The 25,655-nt window shown below is 40.3% G+C and overlaps 1 long non-coding RNA gene across 4 annotated transcripts in view; it reads right to left on the bottom strand.

Annotated features, from left to right (window-relative positions):
• The window catches only part of LOC121044138 (uncharacterized), a 213,909-nt gene that overhangs the window by 29,005 nt on the left and 159,249 nt on the right, over nt 1-25,655 (bottom strand). For 3 of the 4 annotated variants that reach the window (XR_005797160.1, XR_005797162.1, XR_005797159.1), the window contains one exon: nt 15,965-16,055. This is a non-coding gene — a long non-coding RNA (uncharacterized LOC121044138). Of the gene's footprint in view, nt 1-15,964; nt 16,056-17,407; nt 17,616-25,655 lie in introns of those variants that run through there. The other variant, XR_005797161.1, reaches the window with a different exon arrangement.

Below are 25,655 nucleotides of genomic sequence, written 5' to 3' on the forward strand. Positions count from 1 at the left end.
AACTGTGTATTTGCCTTAGGGGATAATAGAGAGGGGATAATACAGCTCAGGCTCAGGAGGAGGCAAATCTCACAGGGGAGCGGGAAGGAGGCCGCAGCAAAAGAAGCACTAGGAGCCTGTGCTGAAGGCAAAGCTCTCATTCCTCCAGGACCTTGTCGTGCTCCCCCTGCAGGCCAGTCAGCTCCCTGCAATGCCGGCCATGGAGTGGATGTGAAGGAAAGGGGAGCTGAGTAGACTGTGCAGCCTCCCCTGTGACAGTCCTCTGCGTAATTTTGCCCCGACTCCTAATGAGAATTAGCAGATGGAGGCTGCGAACACATTTCCTTAGGTGTTTAATTTACTCCTAATAACCATATTGCAGACATCTTGGGCAAAAATCAATCTCCTTTCTGTTTACATCAAAACCCCGATCTCAATTCACGGCCTTAAAACCACCGGAGCAGAACTTTTATATCGATATCTCATTTTGTTTAACAAAACCAAACAGCATAAAATCGTTTCTGCCCATGTGACATACATTTTTGGGAATCTTCTGTGAAGTAAAATTCTTTAGGTTAAAGGTATCTCAGGAGTGTCTAATGTAACTAAGGGCAAAATTCAGGCCAAAAACATAGCCTCTCTCATAATGCCAAAATGATGTTCAGCAAATATTTACCTGAAAATTTACCTGAAAATTCCATGATTCTGCATGCATTTTTCAAAATCAAAATCTCATTATGACCAAAGTAGATATAACTTTGGTTGAAAATGTAATCAACTATTGGCTTGACAGTAATAAAAATCATACTGAAATAGACATAACCCTATGAATCGGGATAAGGATAACCAACCTGAGTTTTATATATAGGGATCGTTAAGCAGTTAATTGCAGTGTGAAAGAGAAAAGGAGGACCTGGGATTTGTATCAAGAGCTGCCCCCGGATTTTGGTGGTAGAGGGGATACCAATCCAGTCCTATATGGAGTAATAACTAATGAACCTCATCTGGACTCAATGTCTCCAGATGTTGCTGGTGGATTCAGGGTAACAGTCAAACTCAGAGGTCACGTGGAGAAATGAGAGACACTTACTCGCAGTGGTACTTGGACATGTGGCAAGACCTAGATCTGTCTGCAGGCAGAAGGATCTCAGCCTGTGAATTAGCATTTCAATTCCAGAGATCAAATCCCTGGTTTGAGGAAGACTAACAAAGATAATGGAGTCTCTAGTATAAGCTATACTATGATCAAGAAAAACACGGGCCCATCAAAAAGACTGGGGCCACTCACCATATATGGCACAAGGTGGATCTTGAAAAAGGTAGTAGCCCCATTGCCAGATATATGATCAAGGTCAAGAACAGGAGAGATGATATGGATTTGGTGCTATGTATTAGACCGTGAGGCTGAACTGATACATGATTTTGACTGAATATGGTGTGGGGATTAGGGAAAGCTGGGAGGAAGAGCCTGGTGCCCAAGACCAAGTAGAACCTGCAACAGTCTAGGTTAGAGTCGCTTAGGAAGATTTGACTCTGTGCTTACCTTCATGCTAAATGCATCAGACTGACTCTTCATCCTTTCTGAGAAATTCTAAGGTTATTTCCTTATTGACCCCTATATTTGGAAGCTGGCAAGTAGGTTCTGACACGAGGAAGAAAATACATTTCTGGAGAGATGAAGATATCAGATGAATGGTTGTTTCTCTTCTGTTTTTTTTTTTTTTTTCCACCCACTGAAGGGTGGGGGGTAAATTCTGGCCTGAGGAAGAAGTGTGGAGAACAAGTTTTGTCTCACTGGAGGTATCTGCGAGGAGGGTAAGTTACCCTCCAAATCTAAAAGTGCCAGGCCCATCTCCTCATCGGTGATGTTGTGGTAACAAACATTTCTCTCCAGAAACACGAGTGAAATGTCAGAAGCTGCAGACGTCAGCTATTTCTATTTCATGGATGAGTACCTTTCTATTTTATCACCTAGCAGAGAGTGGTTTCATCACTTTAAAAAAATTAGAATTCTCTTTTTCCTCATGCAGTTTAAACCTTTATGGCACAGCCTAAGAGACACCCCCTCTTTTCCTGCTCCCTATATAGCCCACATACCAGGTAATCCTTCACAAAGGACTCACTTTTGAATCACCTATGGACGTGGAACAACTGATAAGCTAGAAGCACCTTTTGAAAGCCATGGAAAAATCCTACTGTAACTGAGTCCATTCTGCATTGCATATTCGTGGGGTCTGAGTTCAGATATTTGAAAAGATTAAAGGTTTCCTTGCAGCATTTTATGAAGTCTGGACATTAGGGATGGGGTGCGATGGATGAGCTGTGTGAGACCACTGTGGTGGAAATAGTTTTAAATGAGGTCAGAAGGCCAACTGGATGCACATCGCTGTAAAAGAAACTTCCTTGAGGATCTTTTCCTTTCTCTGCTTTCTTCACTGTATCTCATTCCACCAGGGGCATCCCCGGTGTTGAGCCAGTTTCCTCCAAGTGAATTAAAGGGAGCCCAGGTTAGTAGCATGACTTAGACACCGAAAAATCCAATGTGTGTCTCCTAAAACAGTGTATACCTAGACTGGTTTCTGTTTTAAATCTGACCCAGCAATTTATTTTAACTTGTCAGTTTAACCCTTTTAAATTTATGGTGATCGGTATATTTGGACTTATTTCAAAATCTCGCTCTGTCATTTTTGTCCCTTTGTTGAATCTAGATCTCATTTGTCTCCTCTCATGCATTTAAAAAATTATTTTTATTTGTCATTTCTTTTATTCTTCTCCCTCCAATTTAGAATTTATGGAGTCATCATGTGATTTTACTGTGCGTATTTTTAAAAGCCTGAAATTAATGAGGGTCACGTATCTCCCACTGATGCTGAGCAGTATAAGAAAGTCAGGACTTTTCACTGCACTCTCCCCAAAATTTAAATTGTGCCATTTTACTTCTATGGTGTAGCTAATATTACTATATATTAATATTAATATTGTTATCTTTATTAAAAACGACAACATTCAGTAAGTTAACCCACCGATTGACCAATTTCTTTGCTCACACTCTTTGCATCTCAGAATTTCCTTCTGGGATAGTTTTTCTACTTCCATAGTATATCCTTTAGAAATGCTTTTTATGAAATTCTGCTGGTGAGATACTATCTCGTCTTTCCCTATCTAATAAGGTCTTTATCTTACTTCTTTCTGTTCTTGAAAGATTATTTGTTGGATACATAATCCTCGGCTGGAAATATATTCTCTCAGCTTTTTTAAAGTATTATTCCTCCATTTCCTGACTTCTATTGTTATTCTTGATTAATTAGCCATGTGTCAGTTTAATTGATATTCCTTTGTAGGTGATCTATCTTTATGTCCTGGCTTTTTAAACTAGGTGTTCTCTTTGGTTTTGACATTTTATTTAAAAAAAAAATATTTTTTTTAACGTTTTTATTTATTTTTGAGACAGAGAGAGAGCATGAACGGGGGAAGGGCAGAGAGAGAGGGAGACACAGAATCGGAAGCAGGCTCCAGGCCATCAGCCCAGAGCCCGACGCGGGGCTCGAACTCACGGACCGTGAGATCGTGACCCGGGCTGAAGTTGGACGCTCAACCGACTGAGCCACCCAGGCGCCCCTGGTTTTGGCATTTTAAAGTTTTACCACAGTATGTCATTGAAATTTATTTATTATTTTTGAAATAAAGATTTTTAGAAAAATTTTTTAATGTTTATTTATTTATGAAACAGAGAGAGACAGAGCATGAGAGGGGGAGGGGCAGAGAGAGAGAAGAAGACACAGAATCCCAAGCAGGCTCCAGGCCCCCAGCTGTCAGCACAGAGCCCGACGTGGGGCTAGAACTCATGGACCGTGAGATCGTGACCTGAGCCGTAGTTGGACACTCAACCGACTGAGACACCCAGGTGCCCCTACCTTTTTTTTTCAATCTGACTATTTTAATACTTTCTATTTTAAATTCCGTAAGATAGTATCGTCAATATCTACTTAGACTTACCACACAGATACCTTTTCTTTGCCTTCATTTCTTTGTCCATTGTTGACACTTCCACTAAGCGGCAGTTGTGTGTGTGTGCCAGAAGGACACCTGTTAATATTCCCTCCAGTGTGTGTCTGCTGGTGATGACTCCAGTGTGTGCCTCTGTCTAAAAAGTCTTTATTTAACTTCCTTTTTGAAGGCCATGCAATTCTACATTGGCAACTATTTTCTATCAGCACTTTGAAGATTCCTTAAGTTGCCTTCTGGTTTTCATTCTTTCTACCGCAAAGTTATTTACAAACCTTAATGTTGTCTCTTTGAGGGTGACATTACCCCCCGCCCCCACTGCATGCGTACCCTTGATTGCTTTTAAGCTTTTCTGTCTATTTTTCAAGAATTTTTATTAGATTCAACTTGATATTTATTTCTGTGTATGTCTCTTCAGTTTACATACTGTGCCATTGATTTTTTTCTGTCAAATATGACAATTATTGTATTTTTATTTTTTAAAAATATTTCCTAGTTATCTGCTGAAATTCTTAATCTGACATCTATTTTTTAATATATTAGTATACATTTTAGTGTCATTAAATTTATTTTCCGATAGCTCAAATATCTGGAATATCTGTTGTCTGCTGACCATTATATGTTTTTCGCCTTGATTTTTGATGAATTTTTATCCTTCTGCATGCCCAGTTAACTTTTTTATTATATGCTGGACATTTCATTTTATTTTATTTTTTATTTATTTATTTTTTTTAAATTTTTTTTTCAACGTTTATTTATTTTTGGGACACAGAGAGACAGAGCATGAACGGGGGAGGGGCAGAGAGAGAGGGAGACACAGAATCAGAAACAGGCTCCAGGCTCTGAGCCATCAGCCCAGAGCCCGACACGGGGCTCGAACTCACAGACGGTGAGATCGTGACCTGGCTGAAGTCGGACGCTTAACTGACTGCGCCACCCAGGTGCCCCTGGACATTTCATTTTATATATGAAACATATAGAAATAACTTAAAGCTCTCAATAATATTATTGTTCTCTAGAAAGTATTTGTTCTTGCTTCTCACAGGCTATTGGGGTAGGAGTAGCTCACCTTGATCTAATCAACAAATGAGCTTTAATGCTGGACTTTATTTTTTATGGGGGATGGTTTACTTAACTATAAGTAAATTCCTAAACGAAAGTAAATTCCTAACTCCTTGCATCTTAACTCCATCAAGAGTCCCACCTGAAAGCCTAGGGTGTTTAAGCAACATCTTCCTTTTGGTGGGCCAAACTTCGTTATTTTCTATTTTAGTGCCATGAAATGGCCAAAACCTCTAACTGGAGTTTTAGCTATATCCATAGATGAAGGAAGGAAGAAGGAAAGGAAGGGGGGAAGGAGGGAAGAGGAAAGGAAAGAAGGAAGGAAGGAAGGAAGGAAGGAAGGAAGGAAGGAAAGAAGAAAAGGAGGAAGGAAGGAAAAATGTTTCTCCTTCCACAGTATTATTATTTCTAAATTTCACTTGTTAATTAATATTTGTAAAACTGCCTTCAAGATGAAAGAAATTATCTGAATAAGAGTCATGTAGGGGAGATTCAAAGAAACTGCTGAGAGATTATCCCCTTTTATTGACAATATTAAATCCTTGGTACAATATGCCCCTTTAATATGTAAGCTGACTGATATGTCCACGTGGTGCTAAAATACAACAAGAAGATACAAGCAGCACGGTCCAGTCTGTTGACATGTGCCCAAAAGAATCAAGAAAAGACCATTATTTTTTTTTTTTAATTTTTTTTTCAACCTTTATTTATTTTTGGGACAGAGAGAGACAGAGCATGAACGGGGGAGGGGCAGAGAGCGAGGGAGACACAGAATCGGAAACAGGCTCCAGGCTCTGAGCCATCAGCCCAGAGCCTGACGCGGGGGCTCGAACTCACGGACCGCGAGATCGTGACCTGGCTGAAGCCGGACGCTTAACCGACTGCGCCACCCAGGCGCCCCAAAAGACCATTATTTTTACACACATTCATGAAAGCCTTCTCCTGGGAGCTGAGGAAATAGGCAGCTATTGACTGTGACCGTCTCATACCAGGGTTGGAGAATTCCTTATTGCACAGATGGTTTATAGCTTCATAGCTCCGTGAATCCACTGTGCAATAAGGTGTGAAGTAGAGAAAGGTCACAAAAAGTGTCCTGTAAACAGGCAATTCTGTTTCTGGTCAGAGATAGGGGCAGCAGTGCCTACTAGTTCAGGAAGTTAAGTTCAAACACTCATTCCTACCCTATTTGTCTCTTAACTATCCAATTCATTGTCATTGTTTTATGCTCACAAAATCTCTGACAGTCATTGTCACGTCCTCCCATTTAAAGATAAAAAATTTAAGGCTCACGGAAGTTAATGATCTCCAAGCCAAACAACTAGTAAGTTCTGGAGCTGGAACTGAGCTCACACAGTGTTCATCAAAACTTTCTCTTTCATTGTTGTAAAGCCACCATCCTTCCCAATTGCCTGCTGGGGTGATTCTCAGCAGTGAGCACATAATTTTCATCTCTGGCAAGGGTTGAGGTACTTGGTTTTCCGCTTTAGTACCTCTCTCTATAGGACTGAGGACATATGGCTGAGGAGACATGGTGAGGGGATTGGAGGCCCTCGAGAATGGTAAGAAACCTGAGCCCTAACCCCTAAAATCTTGGAATGAGTTTGGACATGTCTCAAAATGAACATATTTATACCTAACTCTTAAGAGGAAGGAAGGGAAAAAAGGATGCAGGGAGGGAAGGAAGGAGACATACTGAGAGAGACAAAGACAGAGAGAGACAGCGACAGAGAGAGACAGAGCGAACCCAATTCTTGATTTTTAGGCTACATTTCTTGGTGAACAGACCTTTATCCTCTTGTTCTCAAGATGGTTTATAGCTTCATAGCTCCGTGAATCCACTGTGCAAGCACATGAATCACAGAACTCTTTCTCACTAAGCTTCTGTCCCTACGGAGAAATCCTACAGTAACTGGAGTTTTGAAAATAGAGCATTTAAATCATCTTTCCAAAAGTGCGAATGGAAATAGTCCCAGAGCACCCAGAACCTTCCACAAATGTTGAGACAAAGCTAACTGAAAAGATTACCAGGGAGAGTCAATGTGAGAGACGTGATTCCCCTTCCAGTAAATGCTTCTCCGGGAGAGGCACTCGTTAACTCCCACTGCAGAGTAGGCCTGCTGTCCAAGTCAGCAGTGAATTACAGAAGAAATGGTGCAGAACTTCACAGCGTGGAGAGAAAACCCCAGCTGCCCTGAAGTGGAGCTGTGAGATGATTCCTATATTTCAAGGAGAATTATTTTCTTTTTGCCAAGTCACTGAAATAAACAATCACAGTTCCAAACTGTGAAAAACAGGAAGAAACACACTTGGAAGATTTATCATACCCATTAGTACTCCCTGTAGCGTAATGAAGGTAGTAAACATCAGCGCATTTCCGTAACACCCAAAGTTAATAAAACCATTTCACGTGTGTCGTCTTTAAGGTTTCCAACAACCTCTGGGAGAGAAATATTATGTTTTTTATATTATAGATGAGAACCAAATGTTCAAGTGGTTTTAAGTGACTTCTCTATGGTCACACAGACGAAAAACAACGATGCCAGACTCAGGGTCCCTATCTTCTCAATTCTAGTCCCGGCTTTTAAATCCCAGTCATCGCTATTGCAGAAATGTCTCAGAAGCCACAACTGTGTTACCATAACCTTGACTACATTCATTCTTTACCTGGGTCCTTTACTGGCATTCCTTTTGGATTTTCCTATTTCTGTAATAAGTGTCAGAAAATATTCACTATGTATTTCCATATCTGGTATTTTACAGCACGGGGTTCTCCCACTTAAGAATTTGGGTCTTGGAGTCAATATGTTAGAATCTAGGCTTTGACTTTCACTAGCACTGAAAACCTCGCTCAACATCCAGAGTCTTTGCTCAAATAGGAACAATAACATTTGCCTTAGAATTCTCCTGCATCTCCAGGCCTTGCGAGCAGTGTGTGTTCAACAAATGGCAGCTTTTATTTTTGTTTCCACTCTACATGTGATTATACATTGTACGCACACGGACCAAGGGTAGTCAACAGAGAGACTAGAAAGAGATGATGACAGTACAGGGAAGCAGTGGTAACGAGTACCACAGCTGACGTACCACTGCCCCCCTTCAGACTCTCGCAAGTCAGGATGGGAGATACACAACGCCGTTCTCATTGACAGTGTTCGGACCCCTTCTCCTGCACCCAGTACATCTCTCACTTCATTTGAGACCTTCTCCCCTCAATTGTTTTTGTTTGTGGTTTGTGTGTGTGTGTGTGTGTATTTTATTGATGTTTTGTTTTGTTTGTAATTCCCATAGTACTGTGAGCTCTATGAGACCAAGAATGTTTTCTTTTTTCTCTTACCAGCAGGTAGAAGTGAGCACTTGTCATATTTTTTAATGCTTCTTTTTAATTTTTTTAATTTATTTTTTGAGAGAGAGACAGACAGACAGACAGAATCCGAAGCAGGCTCCAGGCTCCGAGATGTCAGCCCAGAGTCTGATGTAGGGCTCGAACACATGAACCGTGAGATCATGACCTGAGCCAAAGTCAGATGGTGAACCAACTAAGCCACCCAGGCACCCCAGTACTTGTCATATTTTGACAGCTCAATACCCACTTCTCCTTCTCAACAGCTCTCTCCAATTCACACCCCCCTTCTCATGTGGTATCTCAGTGGAAGTTGGATCTATGTTCCAACATTTGATTATGTAAGCCTGAGGGCCAACTGTTTCTTCTCCTTTCTGCCTTGGACACTGGGGACAGGTGTAGAGTTTAAAGTCAGACAATGAAACATTCTATCCTGGAAGTCTGGACTCTGAGTACATGTCCCAAATCCACGAAAAATATTAGAATGGTTTTCTCCCTCAGGAAATGTGTCCTGATTAGACTTGTTGACCGCTGTGATACCATGGCTACTGTTTTGCTTACAGCCCTTCAAACAGGCACTGGTTTCTGCCTCTGATATAGTCGGGGCATCCCCACCGTAACTTCACAGTCTATGCCATTTGCTTAGGAAGTCAGATTTGGATGTTGGTGCCCGAAACCAGTGATTCCAAAACAAGAAGATGTCAATATTATTTGAATTACATTCAGTTTAAAAGCATCATCTACCAGTTTACCAGAGAAGTTCAAGTTCTACAAACTATTTATAGTCACTTGGTAGTAGCTGGTGGAAGATTCTTTTGTATACCCATTTCTGATATCAAAGCCTCAATAAAACCAGAGAGAGATAAAATGTTGAGTCCTAACTCACTGGGGGTGTTTTTATCAGAAGTTAAATTAATGAAGTTCAGATGTACTGCTTTGTTAACAGCTGGTCTGCTGGCACACAGAGTTTGGAAGAGCTCAGACTTGTCTCGAAGTACCATTTCCTCAGATGGCTTTTCAAAACCTTTCAATAGTGCTTTTGCCTATCGTTCCGTAGCAGTCAAGTCGAAGCTGAACTTCCCTACTTAACACACTGAGTGGAAAGACATTTTTATTTATTTATTTATTTATTTATTTATTTATTTATTTATTTTCTTAGGATTCTGTTTTCTCTGACTAGATCCTCTCAACTCTAACTACTAGTGTAGATCAACCCATGATGATAATTGATTTCTCAAAAAATATACACAGAAACATTCTTGTTGAGACTCAGCATCTCTCCTGGAAAGACAGCATAAATATGTTGGTTGACAAATAGTCTCCTCAACATTTGTAAGAGATGCAGGATACAGAAGCCATTCCCCTTTGCCAAAAAGGACATTATATTAGGAAAAGCCAACACTTTGTTGGTTTGGCCAAAGATCAAGGCAATAGTTTCAGGACAAAATCATAATGGGGAAAATTAAAAAAATATAGAATAACGTAGAATGTTACCAATACGAGTGAATGTAATTTCAGGAATGCACAAATAAAATCCAAAGATTGCTGTGATGTTTACTGTGAAGGTGTAACAGAACCTGGTTAAAAATTTTAAAGTAAATAATGCAAGAGGAAAATATTTTTGTAACTTCCTATCATACCCAGAATGATATTCCTGGAAATATTACCAGACTAGGAACCAAGATATTCTCGTTCCAGTCCAGGATTTATTATGTGTCTCAAATTTCCCATTCGTGAAATAAGAGGGTTGTACATACTGATCCTTCGTTTTCTTACACTTCCAATGTTCATAGACACATATATGTCTCATGATACGGAAGAGGACATTGCTTCTGATAGGTGCTTTCATAAACACTACTGAGAACACAGCATGGATCAGACACTGCAATGGGCTTTATATTTACAAAACAGCTCTTGGCAAGATTACATATTCCAGGGGAAAATTACTACCAAGTAACAGTTACTATAAAAGAGAATGTCCTGATCGCAGACATAGAGGTAACCATAGGGCATGGTAGTAGCACTAAGGAAGATCACTTACCCGGGCTCAGGGTTCAGAGAATGTTCCTGGAGAGATAACGTCTGTGCTGAATTTTAAAGTATGTTAGCCAGGTAAAGAGGAGGGACTAGAGTGCACCAGGCAGAAGAAACATCTTGAGAAATACACAAAGTGTGAAAAAGCCTGCTGTGCACAGGAAAAGAGAAGTAGCCCAGTACTTCACAGTATAAAATGCAAGGCTGAAAGTGGTAAGACGTAGAAGCTGAGAGGTAGGTGGCTTTTCTGCATGTGGCATATTCTATCATTAAGGCAATAAGGAGTAGCTGAAGGATTTTTATAGAGGACAGCAAAATGGTTATATTTGTATTTATATTTTAGATCAGTTATTCACGTGGAGAATTGATTTGATGATACCTAGACTAGAAGCGGAAGGTCCACTTAGAAGTCTTGATGGCAAAGTCGCACCAGATGGGTGTGAGAATGATACAGAGGAGTCCGTTTCTAGAAGTTGGAGGAGTGCTCTTACAAGAAAATACACTTGATGGTCTGTACAGAATTGATAACTACATGGTACATGGGGAAGAACCCCAAGCATATAAGACCAGTTGTGCTGAGCTGAGTATCCAAGGATCAGATTTCAGTGAATACTGAGGCGTGGATGTGATTTTTAGGGCTGAATACTGAAGAGGAAAGTACATGCAGAGAAAAAGCCCCAGAAACTACCACAGGGATTCCCTTGAGTCTTTGGCTAAATACTCTGTTTAGGGTTAGACTCATGAGACTAGATAAAAGACAACTATCAGAGAATGAGAAACTACTGGTGACCAGTAAGCTGGGCAAAACTAAAGCTAACACAGGGCTCATAGGTGCTCAAAGTTCAACTTACCAGACTAGAAGGCTATGCTGTATTCATTATGGACCCTGGGAGAATCACATCATATTACACCTTAGAAGTAAAAATAAACTAGGTCTAGGATGGACCACCTTAACAAACCTTAAACTCAAGTTTTGAAAGGATGAAGTTGATCATTCAGTAAATTAACTGCTTGCCAAAAACAAATTTTAATATTCTTTAAAGTAAGACAATAAAATCTAGACACTTTCAAAATCTAAGAACATAAAATGCACAATGTCCAGCATCGGATCCAAAAGTATGTAATCATCTTGATAAAGAAAAAAAAAACATATTTGATACACTTCAAAATCCACTCTTGACACAAATAGGAACAGAAGCAATCTTTCTCAACATGATAAAGGGTATTTATAGAAGCCTACAGCTAAAACCATCCTTATTAATGATAAACCAAATACTTTCTATTAAAGAATGCGAACAAAACAAGAATTCAGTTGTCTCTTTCATTTAACATTATACTCGAGGTCTTATCCAGTGTAATAAGGCGATAGAAGAAATAAAAGGAATTTAGATTGGAAAGGGACAAGTAAAACTCTCTTTCTCCCATATTTACTATCATAGACTACACCATAACCCTGAAAATATCAACCAAGAAGAACCAACAGCAGGGTGTAGTCTATTAACTTACTAGCTTTTAAAGAGTAAAGAAAAATCCTTTTCGTCATATATATATAGATAAAATGAACAATATTAAATTATAGTATTTAGAATGTATCCTGGTAGAATATAACTATAAACAAAGACAAGATAGTGGTTACCATTAAAGGTACACTACCGGTTAATTCTGGAGGGAGAGAGGAGAGATTGGATGAAACAATGGAGGGGCTTCTGAGATGGTTGACAAAGTTCTATTTCTTTAAAAAAAAAATTTAATGTTTATTTACTTTTGACAGAGAGTGAGAGAGACAGAGAATGAGTGGGGGAGGGGCAGAGAGAGAGGGTGACACAGAATCCGAAGCAGGCTCCAGGCTCTGAGCTGTCAGCACAGAGCCCGACGCGGGGCTCGAACTCACAAACCACAAGACGATGACCTGAGCCGAAGTCGGACGCTCAACCGACTGAGCCACCCAGGTGCCCCGACAAAGTTTTATTTCTTGACCTGGCCGGTGAGAACAAGAATATTTATCTTATAATAATTCACTAAAATATGCATTTATTTGTGTGGTTTTATGTATCTGGGTTTTCTTTCATAATAAAAATGTAAAAAAAAAAGTGAAGCCAAATACAACAAAAATGTGCTTGTATTTTATTGATATTTTAAAAAGCAGAATGGATTTGGATCCATTATAGGTACCAAATATGGGGAATTTTATATCTTGAACCCAAACTGTTTTATGTATTATCTCTAAATGATAATGTGTGATGTCTTAATTAATTAATTGATTTTTTAAAAATGTTTATTTAGAGAGAGAGAGAGAGAGAGAGAGAGAGAGAGAATGCAAGCAGAGGAGGGGCAGAGAGAGAGAGGGAGACACAGAATCTGAAACAGGCTCCAAGCTGTCAGCACAGAGGCCAACACGGGGCTTGAACTCACAAACCGTGAGATCATGACCTGAGCCAAAGTTGGATATTTAACCAACTGAGCCACCCAGGCGCCCCAGTATGTGATGTTTTAACTACATTCATTCAACAATCACTTGATGAATATTGAGTATCTGAGGTGCAGATAGAATGATGAATGAGCATATTAAATATGCTTGTCCTCGTAAATAAAGACATGCAAATTAAAACCATACAAGACATTAAGTGCAGCAGGGCAGTACATATTAGAGAGTTATAATAGCAACTACATGCTTGAGGACACCTCAGAAAATTTACACTGATAAAATGATAGTTGAAGTGTATATTAAAGAAGAGGAACTTTCTGGGAAGATAAGGGAGCAATATTCTACACGAATGTGGTTTGAAATATCATGTGGTGCTTTTGGAAAACACAAAACATACATATAGTTGGAACACACAGTGTGTAGCCTGCCAGGGGAGAAGACGCAGCCAGTGAGAAAAATTACAGTGACAAAGGATCTTGTGTACTATGCTAAGCAGTTCTGGAACTATCCAGAAGAGAGAGAATTTCTAAAGGATTTGAGAGTCAGATAATCGTTACTGTAACAATAACACCAGTATGAAAAATGGGCTGGGTGGCCATTCGGAGGTCTACACCCGGTGGCAGCAGGCAGGGTGGAGAGGAAGATGATTTTGTTTTGTTTTGTTTTGTTTTTACCTAGGGCTTAGCAATAAGTACACTGTGGACTTAGAAGAGCTAAGACTGGTACAGTCTGAATTTTTAGTTTCCATAGTGGAGATGAAGTTTGGAAGATACAGTACGTTTGGATGAAGTCTCTGTGCTACTACACAGGCACTAATACCAGAGACTTGTAAAAAGCATGACAAAGATAATGAATACCCTTTTTAAAAAAAAAAAAATGTACCATCTTTCAGAAAGAAAGCAAAAATGCTGGTCTCTTCGAGGTGTGTTTATATTTTGGTAGAACATGTATAATAGAAATAATTAAAATACTCTAGCTTGCATCTATAACAAAGAATGAATTCAGCAGTTCCCTGATTTCTACAGTAACAGGGTCTCCAAATAATGTCACATGCCTCAAAGAACTTGACAATCCAGGGGAATAATGTTACAATACAGCATGATATCGGAGATAAGGAGTTCTCAGGACTTTCAAATTAATAGAACTAGAACATAAATCCATCGGACATTTATTAAAATACACTTTCCAAAGTATACTTTCCTTTGTAAACTCTTCTCTGGTTTCCTGCCATCAAACTATCTTAATTCTCACATTACTTCATTTATGTACATTAACATTTGCCATATTTTATTCCAGTTATTGGTGTTCATGGCTAGTTCTTTTATAAAGGCAAATATTATATAATTAAATGTCTGTGTGTGTGTATATATCATATACATGTAAATATATAATTATATAATCATCATCATCATCATCATCATCATCATAATAAACAGCGCCTAAAATATATAAAGCTTTTATTCTGTGACAAATATTTTTTGGAGCCACTTATTTATTTAATAGTCATGAGAACCCTATGAAAAGGTACCAATGTTAACAACTTCATTTTATAGATGAGGAAACTGAGCTATAGCAAGGTTGAAGATCCTTCCCCAGATCACACAGGGAATTACCATTTAAACATAGTCCTGATCCAGAACATCTGCATTTAACCACTATTGTATTCTCTCTCATGGTCCATGATCTCCCACAACACTTCAGAGAGTACCAGATGCACAGGGGAAATAAACAAACATTTAATTAATAATTGAGCCATTAGCAGAGGATAGAAATTGTGGAGTCTGTCCTCGCCAGGGGGAAAGATTATAGCAGCCTGGAAGCCCTAGGTTTCTAGCTCTCAGCCATCTCCTGGGGACATCTGATATTTGAAGTAGGGATTTGCAGACCAAAGCTTCAAATCTCACCTGTCCCCCAGGGGAGCAATGAGAATAGGAATAAGAAACTGGCAAGGAAAGTTGGAAAAAGATGCTGTTCTCCATTAGCTTGACTGTAGCAGGATTCTCGCACAGAGGGATGGGATACCAAGGCCTTTCTTTCCAAGAAGTAGCTTTATTCGTGCTAGCACAGGCTCAGCAGGTTAAGACCCAAAGGTTGAACCCTGAGCGCAACGAGGTGTAGCACTTTATGCAATTTCTACTGCTTTGTCTCCCATGTATGGTGACACATACAGTCTGATTGGACACAGTCCAAGTTACAGAGTCATGTCAGAGCTATGCATACGTGTATAGAAGTTGACTGGGCCACGTTGCCTTCCTTTGTTCTGAGAAGGCCCCCACCACATTCCTTAGGGAAGGGCTCTACCTCTACCACATGACCATCTGCCCCAAATTATGAAAAAGGAAAGTGTTCTCCAATCCACCTGGCAAGTCACTGAAAGAGAGAGGAGCACAGGTGGCTCAGGAAGGCATGTCATTGAAATAGTGCATGTACAAACGGAACCATCATTAATGGGATATCTCAGGACAAATGATTTCCTTGCAGACACAAAGATCTGCCCCATGCCTTTCATCCCCAGTGCAACTCAGAGGGCTCTATGCAGTCATTCTGCAGCCAGAAGCCAAGTGGATGAATTAACTTTGCCTTCCTGAAAGCTGACCCAGGGTACGGAAATATAGAATGGAACCTTGGAATTAGAGGGACTTGTGGAGATGATCTGGTCCCCATCTCGGAAAGGAAATCTACTCAGAATGGGAAGTAATGGCTAGGTACTTGGCAACGTGAGTGTGCCCTTGATGCTGAGATTCCATGTGTACAAATAGCGTTGCTGTCAGAGAGGCTGCATCCACGCGCACCGTCCCACTGTCCCCCTCCTGTCATAACTGGCACTGGTATTTGATGGCTCTCTTCTCCTTACATAGAGGGGAAAAAGATGTTAACTTGAAAACCACTTGTGTCAGTGCTATTTGTGGACAAATCCAAGTTTTCTGTTGCTTACCCAGTGAAGTTATTTCCTTCACATGGAGCCCAAGTTTGCATTTCAGCCATTCTGTCTTGTACTTTACAATCATATCAGTTATGTTAACTCACTTTTCCCCAATACACTCTTTCTTACCATATCCCTCTGCAGAATGTTGTCTCCATGCCCTTCCTCTTTTTATGATTGTCAAAATTGGTCTTACCTGTCAAAAGCCCACTGAAATATCTCCTCCTCTTTGAAGGTTTTTCCTTCCTGAGTGCCTTTTTCCTTCTTGATTCTTCAGTATCTTGAATCTGTAATACAACACATCAGAGTCAAATATGTCCTTTGTTCAAGTTGTCTGCCTCTACCGGTATTTTTTTGTTTCTCTCTCTTAGTGCATAGCTTGGTTTATGGAACATGGTATTGGACCAGTCAGGGTTTGGTAAATTACACTCAATTGACTCATAGTTGCTGGGAGATTGTGTAATATAATGGAAAGAGGACAGGATTCGAAATTGTAACGTCTGTATCCAAATACCATCTTCAACACACTAGTTATGTGATCTGACACAAATTAGTCTTGTTAAACTTCGGACTTTTCATATGTAAAATCTTATTAAAATGTTTAACACACGGATTTATTGTTCAGACGAACCAAAATGCTATTTGCAAAAAAGTGTATTGTAAACTGTAAAGTTCTACACAAATCATTGTTGTTAAAAGCTCCCAGTTGATTTGCGATCATGGTTGACCAAGAATTGTTGCTTCATGGGCCAATATGCAGCTTTATGCTGTTACTTCAAATGAAACAAGCTGGCCGTATCTGCTTCCTCAGACAGACCCCCCACTCACCATATCACAGCTGGATAGAGCTTGCTTTCAGATTCAAAGCCTTTTTATAGCCACTTTGCCCGCAAGCCAACAAAACAGAACACACTCTTCCTACTGCTAATCAATGCCACATGGAGTACAATGAGCAATTAAGCCCAGAAAAAGGAAGAGGACATTGATAATAGAATGCTTGATTACTGAGAGATTAGAACCTGAAATTGTGTTTGCGTTCTCTGTTGGAAGGTATAATTTAATTAGCTAACTTGGAAAGGTTGTAGATGTGACAGAAAACTAATATTCTGCTTCTGCAATTTCATAGCCGTTTTCTTTCAGAAAGAAGAAAAAAAAAGTTTCTGGATGGAGTCTCTAAACATACAGATGTTGGTACCTCCATTTATCTACACCTTGGATCCTGTATTATTATAAGAGCTCTCACCACCCTGGCTCCGACCCTGCCACATCACCAGAGCAAAATCACCCCAGGAGCATGCCAGGTTGGACGCCCCCCTTTCTGCCAATTGCTCTACTAGAACAGAGTTGGGAATGATCTTTCCCTAATTGCTATCACCTGGCTCCAAAGTCAACCATCAGGCTAGCTCTTCCGCACAATAAGGACCTTTTGAGTCTTCACTTCCCTTCGTCTTTCTAAGCCAGTCCTGGATTCTGACAACACGCCTGTTGCAGGTACACTGGGTGGCCTTTGGCTAAAAGCGCAGAGTAAAAGGCCAGCTTTGCTCAACCAAATTCCTATTCACGTGGTGGGAATGGCATAAATCTTTGTTCACACCCCACATGTTAGGACTCTGGGTGGGAAAGGCCGTGGGTAATTTACCTTTCGGGGAGTGGAATGCAAAACCTATCAACTTCCTTGGGGGTTAAAAGCATGAAGTGGCTCACTTCCTGGAAAATTTCACACATAGCAACAAGTTGGCTTTGGAGAGGCTAGTTCCAAATGGCTGTTTCCAAAGGACAGGACCAACAGTCCTCAGCTTCATGGCCAGAGGCCAAGACCCTCATATTCTAGTAGTTCACAGCAACTCCTAGAGAGAAGGAAGAGAGAAGTGGGCTTGAGTTGGGTTCTAAACATTGCTAGCTCATGAACAGGAGAAGAGTCTCGCTGTGGTGCAGCTCTTGCTTATGATTAATCCCATTTTATGGAAAAAAGCATATGGGAAAAGGAGCTGAGAGAACTTTATCCAAACCACCAGCTTTAGGGTATTTCATTGCTTGAGGGTAAACACCAGTAAGGCGTCTTTTGGGGAGCTTACTTAGAGAAGGTATTGGGAAATCCCAAGCTTTCATTATGAAGGCCTGTACAGAAACCCCAGAGGGTTTAATTTAGTTGGCCTTGCCCGTGATGACTGATAAAGATCTCACAGAAATTTTCTGACTCTAGCAAGAATAGTCAGCACTGTCCAGCTATAAGAACATCTAAATAAGGAGATCCATAAAGCAGGGTGGCAGTCGTGGGTTGGGAGTAGGGTTGCCTAAATAGATAGGTAGATAAAATACAGAACACACAGTTAAAATTGGATTTCAGCTAAACAGCAATTTTTATTTTTTAGGATCGGTATGTCCCAAGTACGCATAAGACACAATTTTCCTAAAAACTATTTGTTGCTTACCTGAAATACAGATTTAATAGGGAATCTTACATTTTCAATTGGGAAATCTGACTTCCTTACTTGGGGAAATTCTTCTGTCCCAGAAGGTTGGAGCCTCTTATACTTGTTCTCTATTAACACCTGAGAATGGATTTTATGTCCTGCCCTCATCAACAATCTCGGAGTCACTTAGGGATCAGACTTTCTGGTTTTGGAATCCTAGAGCCCCAATACCAGCTTACAACCTTGGGCAACTTAATTTTTCTGGCTTTGCTTTCTTCATCTATACGATGGGAATAACAATAACTGAGCCTGTCTTATACTGCTGTTGTGAAGATTAAGTTAATACATTTGATGTCTTCTGAACGGTCCTAGGAACACAGTAAATACTCAGTAAATGTTTGTTAAAAAATGTGACTATTTATGATTATTATCATAGCTAAGAGTAGTAAGGAAAAGGACGTTAGTATAGCTGACCATTAGTATTCTTGCACAAGGATACTGACCTCCACATCCCATGACCTTGGCCTACCAACACAAGAGCTTCTAATAACAAACTAAGTCATGGCACCATGAACAGATATTACACGCACATCTGGAAGGAAGCTGGTGCTTCCGTTAAGGCAGCAGCTACTTCTAGTGCAAAAGCAGCTGCACATTGAACAAGAAAATGTAAACTAAAGTCACAGCTGAGAGGACATGGCATGGATGGAGAACAGGGTAATCTAGACTTCTCTTTAACGGTACTATTCATTAACCACCCTTCCAGAAAATCTGAAATACTGAGGTTCTTTTTTACTGTCTTTTAATTAAACGTGTGCAGATGATTGAGTGACTTTCTCAGCCCAGGCTGACCCCAGCAATCTCCACTCTCCCCACCTCAGGTGAGGGTCTCCACTTGCCTTTTGTCTTTACAGCAGCTTCCACTTTATCCATTCCTAAAGCCAACCTGTGTAGGAGGATACACTCTCCCCAGTGTCTTGATTTAATATTATTTCTAAAGATAAGCACATATGGTCTTTGGGCTTTTAAGAATTTTAGATTAACTCTCTAGGGAGGACTGAACAACAGAGCCCTGTCGCAGCGCCACCGTTGAATGACTGGAGCACCAGAGCTGACAGCTGCAATATGGGTCCGTCATCTGTCTCTGTCACCGACCGTGATGTGCTGTGCGGCCTGGCTGGTTAACCAAGCTGGGTCTTAGTTTCTGCACCTGTGAAAGGAGCATAATTCCATTCCTGCCGCTGCCCACCGCAAGGGGTTGTTGTGAACGTCTAATGGAATAATACACGTGGAAGAATGGTGCAGACCAGACACCAAAACGTTGTTGCTTTTATTGTTATGAACTCTCACAGCCTGTGAGAGACTGGAAGCTTGTGTGTGAGACGTTGCCATATGCTCTCTCACACGTTAGATTTGGGGCACTTATTCATTGCGAGAGCAACATTCAAATTAAAATTTTAAATTTGAGAGTGAACTGTGTTGTTTCTGAATCAAATATTTTCATTTCTATGGCCTGAGTGCGATCCAGGATGTTGCCCTTGAGAGAATGCTACTTCCTCTAAGTGGATTTGCCTGGCTCATACAGGGAGATCGGAGTGACAAGTGGCTATACGATAAAGAAGTATAGAATCTCTCTTGGTAAACTTTCCAGTAAGTCTCCCAAGATGATGCTCTAATTTCCTGTGGCCAAGGGTAGCATTCCCCCAAATACCTTCTTTGTCAAAGAATTAATTTAATCTAATTTAAAAAAATTAAAATCAAAATTTTAATTGAAAAAACCAAAGTTTAACTTGATGACTGGTTCACACAGGCTGTCAAAACTTACTTTGCTTCTTCCCTGAGCTGCTGGCTTCACTGACGCCACGAGGGTTTATTTCTTACTCACCTCCCGTTCGCTCTCACCTGTCCCAGAGGACAGCACAGCGGGCTCCTGCCTCTCTCTGTGTCTCTTCAGCTGAGCTGTGCTCAGTCTTTTGTGTCTCTTGGCAAAAACATACAGATAATTTCCAGAACTCTTCTCACATCTGGGAGATGGGAGAGACTGTAGTTTTTGCTTGTTTGTTTGTTTTTTGTTTGATTTTTATGTTGCCAATGCTCTTTTCTTTGAAGAGGCTTATTGATCTCTTTTTGGAGCATTTCCTTTCCTTCTATCTCCTGAAATCTTCTCTCTGTCACTTTCTTATATTGTAATCATGGGAAGAAAGAAGGAAAGGAAGGAAGGAAGGAAGAGAAAGAAAGAAAGAAAGAAAGAAAGAAAGAAAGAAAGAAAGGAAGAAAGGAAGAAAGAAAGGAAGAAAGAGGGAGAAAAGAAAGGAAGGAAAGAAGGAGAGAAGGAGAGAGGGATGGAGGGAAGGAAAGGAGAAAGGAAGACTTGTTGGAAATTTTTGACATTCTTCTGGGGTCACATTTTGAAAAATATTTTATTACTAAAAATTGTATGTATCTAATGTGTACAACATGATGATTTGATGTATACACACATACATACACACACAGTGAAAATATGATTACAGTAAGCTAGTTAGCATATCATTTCCTCACATTATTATCATTTTGTGTGGGTGATGAGAACACCTGAAATCTACTCTCTTAGCAAATTTCTAATATTCGATATGAAGTTATTACCTAGGGTAATCATATTTTGCATTAAATGTCTAGACTTATGCATCCCACACAACTGAGACTTCATACCTTTTGACCAACATCTCCCTATTTCCCCCCTGCTTCCCCCATAACTACCTGTCAATTGTCTGCTTCTAAGTTTTTGGCTTTTTTAAAATTCCTCATGTAATATCATGGAAATATCATGATATTTGTAATATCATGCAGTATTTGTTTTTCCATGCCTGGCTTATTTCACTCAGCATAATGACTTTTAACCTCTCATTATAGGCACCTCATCCGTTGTGGTATTACTTGGACATAGTTCTCTGGAATACGGACTGGTTTTCCAGTGTGGCCCAAATGCAGAAGCTTTAGAAGCAAGCAAACGACTCCTCTGGTCATGTTACCATCCTTGTGCTTAATGTGCTCCCATGGCTTTGTAGAGGAGCCATTCGCCAAAACAAGTGGCATAGTCAGAGGTAGGATGCTTTCCTCCAAACGTATCGTATCATTAGGTATGACAGAGTCTTTATGGTCTGATTTGGGTCATTGTTAATGAAGCTTGATTCTGCACCACAACCCTAGTCTTAGTCTATTTATTTCAATGGCAGATTGAATTCTACAAGGCTCCCTTCTAGACTGGACCCTTTCTGGAACCTCCCAGGAGGGAATCTGGCACCGAAAATTAAAAAGCACAATCTGTCTCTCACTTGCCTCTCAGCACTCATATTCAGTGCTACAATGTGACTGTCACTCAATGGATCCAGGGGGTGGGACTGAGAAAGTGGGAAGACCCTGTCTGAGTAATCAGTAAACTGTTGGTGCAGGCGCTTCGGGACACACCTAAAATTGGAGCACTGGCGGCGCCTGGGGGCTCAGTACCTTAAGCGTCTGACTTTGGCTCAGGTCATATCTCACGGTTCGTGGGTTCGAGCCCCACATCTGGCTCTGTGCTGACAGCTCAGAGCCTGGAGCCTGCTTGGGATTCTGTGCCTCCCTCTTTCTCTGACCTTCCCCCACTCACTCTCTGTCTCTTGTCTCTCAAAAATAAACAAGCATTAAATAAATAAATAAATAAATAAATAAATAAACAAACAAACAAATAAATAAATAATAAAATGGGAACACTGGATCATGAAGCAGAAATTGAACTAGTAGGTGAGCAGAGATGGCATGAGACAAAGAAGGCCTCTCGTAAATTCATGGATAAAATCCCAACACAAATTTATAAATCTGAGAAAGTCAGGGAAACTCAAAGTCTCAAAAGTCATTATTCAGAGATAAGGAGATTAAAGAGCCCCAAGGTTTTTAGAGCAGATGACCAGGATCTCCGTTCTGTATTAACAATTGCTTGGCCTATTGAGTATTTTGGAAAATGATTGCCTTTCCCACAAGGACACATATGCAAGGAAAAAAAGTACATGTGGACACACACACGATATAAGGAAATAAACCCATTTCACTGTCCTAGGAAAAGAGGTCCTCAGACCGAGGTGGGCTGAAACTAGGCAAACAAAGGAACAACCACCACCTTGTTACTTATTTTCCAAGTGTGTGTCTTTAGGGCAGGCCTGGTTTCTAACACCTCATGCTCATCTCTTCCCTAGTTCACCTTCTGAGCTTTGAGGATGAAGTAAACATCTCACTGAAGTATGTTAACTGTTTAGTTGGCCTGGAGGGGAGGGGAGGAGAGGGGAGCGGAGGGGAGAGGGCATGGGATTCTCCACAGACACAGAGATTTCCTCTCTAATGGAGAAAACCTCATTTTTATTTTTACTCAAATAATTCCACTAGCTAGTGGCAGAGAACATCTCCTGCTTCTCACTGAGCTACTAGAGATGAGCTCTCTGTGACTCTCAAAATTTCCTTCTTCCCTTTACTGGGAGAAGAGCACATCAATCACCAGTGGCAGATATTATATGATAAATTCAGGACTCCCGTTTTTTGTTTTGTTTTTATTTATTTTTATTATTATTTTTTTTACAAAGAGTTGAATCTAATAAAGCAGAAGAGAAGCCCACTCTTGTAACCAAACTAACACCTACTTCCACTTAGCAGTCAGGATCTCCTCATAAACATCATAAAGCTTAACTCATGTTTGCAGCCACTGAACTAGAGTTGAGGAAACAGTGGGTTAATTGTACCAAATGCATAATAATGATGGTTCCTTCTACTTGATCTGCGCCATATCTTCATGTGCAATTGTTAATTGTTTTTCAAGAATGAGCACAATTGGCACCTTCTTTAGGGATCTTGATTTATTGACTCTGTATGTGGGCAGAGCTCTAAGCAGCCAGGTATCATGCTGAATGCCACAAGAGACTGATAGATTTCCAAAAGAATGGAAAATGTTGCTCAGGAGAAATAGTCTTAGAAGATAAGGTCAGAGTGGCAGGCCAATTTCTCCATGGATAATGTCTTCAGTTGACATGATGGTAGAGGGTGGCTGCAATTGGAGAGAATTATGACAGGAGGCAGTGGAATAAAGTCTGGAGCTGGCTTTCATGAGCTTTGTCTAAGATGTTCTTTAGTGGCCTGCCATCATTCTGTGTGCTAGAATTATCTGTGTCTCATCTCTATATTGATCCAGAGGGAACTGTAATGTGTAATAGCTACCTGAAAAGGTAGTCTACAGATAAAAAGAAATCTTCCCTTTCTGTTTATATCGTTCAGCTATGCTTGAAGTTATTCTTTATAAGGTGCTACACAAAGATTGACTAGCAAAGAAGTTGCCTCCAGACAGGGCAACCTCGCAGTCACAACTCACTCTCTGCTCTAGTAGAAAGGTGTGAAAGCGCTTCAGTGGGGCAGAATATATCTGGGCTGTTCTCTCTCTTTCCTTTCTTTCTTTCTTTCTTTCTTTCTTTCTTTCTTTCTTTCTCTAAGTTTATTTATTTATTTTGAGAGAGAGAGAACGAGAGAGAGAGAGAGAGAGAGGGAGAGAGAGAGAGGATGAGAGAGAATCCCAAGCAGGCTCCGTGCTGTCAGCACAGAGCCTGACATGGGGCTTGAACCCACGAACCATGAGATCATGACCTGAGCCGTAATCAAGAGTTGGATGCTTAACCTACTCAGCCATCCAGGTGCCCTTGGGTTGCTTTCTAAAGAAGAAACCACTAGTCCTGCTCTCTGCTCAAAGGTAAATAAAACCTCCTTAAAATAGATTAACAAGACTGGAACAAGGACTTGGAAAAAACAGTGCTGGGTATTTTCATTCAGTTTTAGTAAATTTCTTGTTTCTCATAAGAAGCTAAATTCAAGATGGAGGAATTGTTATGAATGTCTTTTTATTTTTGTTTATTTATTTTTTTAAATGAGCTGTTCAGCCATGCGCTCAGAGTAAATGCTTTCAAAAAGCATTAGTCAACCGGTTCATTGATTAGGAATGGAAACAAGAGTTCATACCAACACCAACCAGTACAACTCCCCCATCAGGATCCCTTCTCTGTCATGGTACCCTCTTCCTTTGGCTCCACTCTACTCCCATAATATCACCCTGGAGTCACTTGGCTGCTTTTTCAACTTTCCTCTCTCTGTCTCATTTCTCTGTGGTGAGGCAAAGGGTGAACATCGATCTGTTGTTTGTGTTTAAAATCTGCTAGCTAGGAGCCCACTTAAGGAGCAGATTAGAGGGTCTTCTGGCTTTTCTGGATCAGAGTCATACTTCTCAAAATTCTAATAGGACTTGTTTCATTGTTCAGTGAGACCCAAACATTCTCAGGAGGCTTGCACCATGGTTGGCAAATGAAGTTAAGCACAGATATATAGGGAATGTCTGAATTCCCAATCAGGGGGAAAGAGCACTGGAGGAGATCAGACTTTCTGGGGCATGACTCCAGCCCTGGAATTAATATACTGTGTGATCAGGAGTGAGAGCCTTCCCATTTCTCTAAAAGGAGGAGGCCAAGGAGATTATTTCTAAGCATTATTCTAGCTTTGATATTTGTTTCTAATTGTAAGCTTCTTGGGCCAAGTCAATAACTTATTATTTTTTCTCAAATGACAGGATCTAGCAAATGGAATGCTTTCAATAAATATTTATCAAAAGAGTGAATGAAAAATGGAATTTCAAGTGATAATGGTATAGTAGCACTATCTGCCTCATTGTTAGCAATCTGATCTGTGGCCTATTGGCTGAAAATACAGCTCTGGTTTAGAGAACTGTTTCCATCCTTTAACTTTTTGTTAGCTCCTAGGGGCTACAGCTATATATACAGATCTGTGAGGGTTAATTTTACGTGTCAAATGGCAAGGCTACTGTGCCCAGTTGTTTGGTCAAACAGCAGCCTAGATGTTTCTGTGAAGGTATTTTTTAGATATGATTAACATTGAAACCAGTAGACTTTGAGTGAACACATTACCCTCCATAATGTGAGTGGGCCTCATCCAATCAGTTGAAGGCTCTACAGCAAAGTCTGAGGTTCCCCAAAGATAAGGGAATTCTGATTGCAAACTGCATTCAAACTTGAGCTGCAAAATCAACTCCTCCCTAGACCTCCAGACTGTTGGCCCGAGCTTCAAATTTCAAATATTTCCCCCAAAATGAATCAGACAATTTCTTTTTTTTTTTAAATAGTTTTACTTTATTTTTATTTTTTTTATTTTAGAGAGAGAGAGCACATGCAAGTGGGGAGAGATGGGACAGGAGAGAGAGAGAAAAAGAATCTTTAAAAAAATTTTTTTAATGTTTATTTATTTTTAAGAGAGAGAGAGAGACAGAGCATGAGCAGGGGAGGGGCAGAGAGAGAGGGAGACAGAATCTGAAGCAGGCTCCAGGCTCTGAGCTGTCAGCACAGAGCCCAATGCGGGGCTCGAACTCACAGACTGTGAGATCATGACCTGAGCCAAAGTCGGATGCTTAACCAGTTA

The sequence above is a fragment of the Herpailurus yagouaroundi genome, unplaced genomic scaffold (assembly GCF_014898765.1).
Source record: "Herpailurus yagouaroundi ecotype Mexico unplaced genomic scaffold, PumYag 188, whole genome shotgun sequence".
Classification (NCBI taxonomy): Eukaryota; Metazoa; Chordata; class Mammalia; order Carnivora; family Felidae; genus Herpailurus; species Herpailurus yagouaroundi.